The following is a 3,922-nucleotide window of genomic DNA, read 5'->3' as shown; positions in this document are numbered from 1 at the left end:
CTATTTGTTTTAACAACCAGATGTCTAACATTAGAATACAATTTTTACTCGTTTCCTATAAACTCAGCTCTGAACAATGTAAAATATAACCGAGAACACTGCCGGAGGAAGTGTGTTTATCTTTAATTTATAATATTGTAAATGTCGTTTTTTGGGGAGCTTCCTCAATTAAGGCTGTTAAATCTGAAAATAAGTCTAAGTGGAGGGTGTCTAGCAACCAAGAGTTATCAGGGTATTTCTTGAGGATCAGGAACAACCAGAAAAGTCCTCTAGATTTTGCAATGAAGTTGCTGATCAGGGAAGTTCACTTTTAAAAATACCTTATTTCTGCTGTCGTGACCACGAAAAATCTTATTTTGTAGGGAATCTATCCTCGTTCCTCAGAAATCACAGATAATCTGAGAATTTTTACTTTTTTATTGAGATCAACATGAAACCTACTCAGCGAATACTACAACCTCTTGAAGTTTTTAATATCATGGCTTTCAATTAGTAATTTTAATTTTATTTGAGTTTTCTTCATTAAAAACCTTGCTTTGCAAGCTCAAGGAGCTTGATGTTTTACAAACAATACCTCACAGATTTTTTTGGATGTGTCAAATTAAGAATAAATGAATTTTAGTTTATTTTGTAAAAAAATCCTGGAAGTTATTTCATTTTGATAGCAAGCATTGTCTGCTATTGAAACTTGCAATGAAATGTATCTACTCAGTTATTTCAATTTTTATCAAGTGTTCATTTTATTTGAATGAATTCTGGAATGTTTTTCTGTCTTTGTAAAATGATTTCTGATTACCTTTTGATTCAAAATCCTTGTAATGGAGAAATCATGAAACCAACAATACCAGAATTAATTTTAACTAATTATTGCTATGTACTTATATGTTACAAATTTCTTTTGGTTTACTAGGTTGTTTGTTCTCCTTCCAATTTTTTCTGTTAAGTTTTTTTCTCTAAGTAGAAAAAAAATTGAATGAAATGAGCCTAACCTATTGAGAATTTTACCAGGTTGGATGTTTACTTTCGCTGTAGGAAATAAAAAAGTGTGTTGTTGGATTGTAGGTAAAATCACAGATATTTTTTTTTTTTACTGCTTAAAGAAATTGCTTCGTCGTCGATCTAAACATTTCGTAACCATTTGTGACCTTCCAAGAGATTAGATAGAGACATGAAGTAAGGTGTTTAAAGTCTGCAGGTGCCTTAGAAACTCAAAGTTTTCCAACAGTGATATTATGATGTTGTGCAACAAACATTATTTAACAAACTTCTTTGAAGCAGCACATAGATTCTTGATATACCTGGCAAGACTCCTTTCCTATACGAATAAAATTATATTCTGTCATAGAGCAGAAGATTTTTTGTAAATTTTTTGCTGCTATTTTAACAACGAAAAAATATTTTTTTTCATTTAAAATGTCTGTCAGTCTATTCAAGGATAAAAATTTTACCCCATTTTTGCGATTGTCATGCATCCATTTATACCACAGTTGCTCAATCTTTTTTACCCCTCTTTTTTGTGCGTCGTTGATTTTGCCAGATGTGCATGCCTAGCATTTATTTTTCGATATTTAAGGCCAAACTGAACTAGATCCTTAAAAATGTTTAAGTTTTAATTATGTGTAAAGAAATATGTAGGTTGAATCATTTGTTCCACAATAATATTTCTCTCCATAATGCAATATTTTGCTGAAAATCTTGACCGAAAAGATTATGCATCAGATGCCTCTGAAGGTACAGAAAATGCTCAATTGTTTTTTTAAAAAAATGCATGATTTTTCTTGACCTTTTTTTATTAGACCTCATGATCGTTTGCTTTCATTTGGTTGTATGCTTATAAAATATTTCTGCAATGAAGTCTGTTTTTTTCGCTCTAGGTCTATATGTTTAAATTTACAATAATTATATTCTTCATCAGTAGGTGTATCATAGCTAGCCAACATTTATCCAGTGAAGACACTGATTGCCACACTGTTTATGTCAGACCACTGAGCATTGGCGCAGCTAAAAAACCTCTCATGGCTCCTCTGTTCATTGCATCATTCCACATTTATACACTGTTGTGTAAAATGCAAGCAAAAACTTTGAGCTGCAATATTTTTTCACCCAGATTTTTGTATTTGAATTTTCTTGGAGACACGGAAAAAAAAAGTTGCTTAAGTGACAACCTGGATGTTAAAAATCTGTACGAAACTTTTTGAATGTTATTATGGACACTTCGGCTGTTAATGGAACATCCTAGTTATGCTGAATTAACAATCGCAACGTTCATATGAACATTTAAGAGTTTTTGCACAGATATTTAACATCTGGGATGTTACTTCAGCAACTTTTTTTTTGTGGATATTTGTAAAAGTAAACCGCTTTGATCTCATGAGATACACTAGCAAAGATTGCACTGCTATCAATATCTTCAACTACAACAGGTTTTCAGACTGTTTTGACCAAACAATGTATAATCAGTGAACTAATCAACATCAAATTTCCATATCTAAATTGTAATTTTTCAAAATTTCCATGCACACTAAAATTTATAAGGAGAAAAAAATTTATAATTTGGCTTATTTTCTCTGATTACTGTTCCTTGATCATCCTGTGAAAAGTTCAATTCAAAATGTCAGCTCTTTTCCTTATGAAAAATGAGGTATGGGAGGAAACTTCATACTTTTGCAATTTACTTCACTTTTGTGCAATTCAAATTTGAAATCTGGCCTTTTATTTGTGGCTGTCATAATGAATGGTGCTGGAAAAATGAATCCCAAAACCGTATAAATTAATTCAAAAGTATGGAAGGTTCATTTCCAAGATTAATCTTTTGAACCACTGCTACTAAGCATAAAATTTTTCCTGAGTGGTTTTTTCTTCTCATGAAATGGATTGTCTCCATTCTAATTTTTCTAAATCTTGTTCGGGTTTATTGCATTTAAAGTTTGAATAGTTTAAGACTTAGAAAATTATTACTGTACGTTTGATCAATTAAAGTATTAATTGGATCTTTCTACTCTCTTTCAAAAAATTTGAAAATTAAGCATTCAGTGACTGGTTTCCCTTATTCTTTTGACTATTTTGGAAGTTATGGCAGCATTTAATTAAGTTTCTAGGGTTGAACAAACATTTTTTCTTTTAAAGTTTAAGCTTGCTCTTTTTTCTCATCAATTCACTTACTTAAATACCTATTTTGTTTTGTTTTATTCGTTATTTCAGCAAAATGTTTTATTTTTATATACTTTTTGCGCTTTTTAGTATGAGAAGTTGAACTTAACTAAAACTTGAACTATGAAAAGTATCAACGATACATTTTAAATACTTTTATATCTTTATTTTTTTATTTGCTAATTGATTAATTTGTATTGATTGTTGTACCATAAATAATTGCTAAGATGCTTTGAATAAATTGATTGAAATTTTAAGTATCTGTTTTCTGTTTCTTTTGGAAGTAGCGGGTGAGACGGGAGAAAATGATCAATTTGAAGATTAAATAAAACCAACCGTATGGCCACCAATTGTAGAACATAGTCAGAAATTTTTATACTCGTTGGAAAAGAGATACATATTTTCAGATTTAGGTCATCAACGCACTTACAATTGGACGTATTTCTGTCAAACGGAACTATGTGTATTATGACTTGAGCCCTGAGATCCATGAGAGTATATGCATGACAGGACTCACGTCATAATCACACAGTTCCGTTTGACAGAAATACGTCCAATTAGTTATACGTAACGCAACAATCGTCGTTTCCCTCATAAAAGAACGTAACTATATTTCAATGTTGCCAAATTCCCACTTGCAAATTGAACTTTTACCAGGAGAGTCTCGGGCATTTCTAATTGAAAATTTCACTGATCTCCCTCCTGATCTCATACGAAAATTAGACGAATTTTGAACAAAAATTTCACTGGCATACTCTCTTAAAAACTTAAG

The sequence above is a fragment of the Bemisia tabaci genome, chromosome 2 (assembly GCF_918797505.1).
Source record: "Bemisia tabaci chromosome 2, PGI_BMITA_v3".
Lineage (NCBI taxonomy): Eukaryota > Metazoa > Arthropoda > Insecta > Hemiptera > Aleyrodidae > Bemisia > Bemisia tabaci.
The sequence above is the reverse complement of the archived record's forward strand: the minus strand, read 5'-3'. Positions refer to the sequence as shown.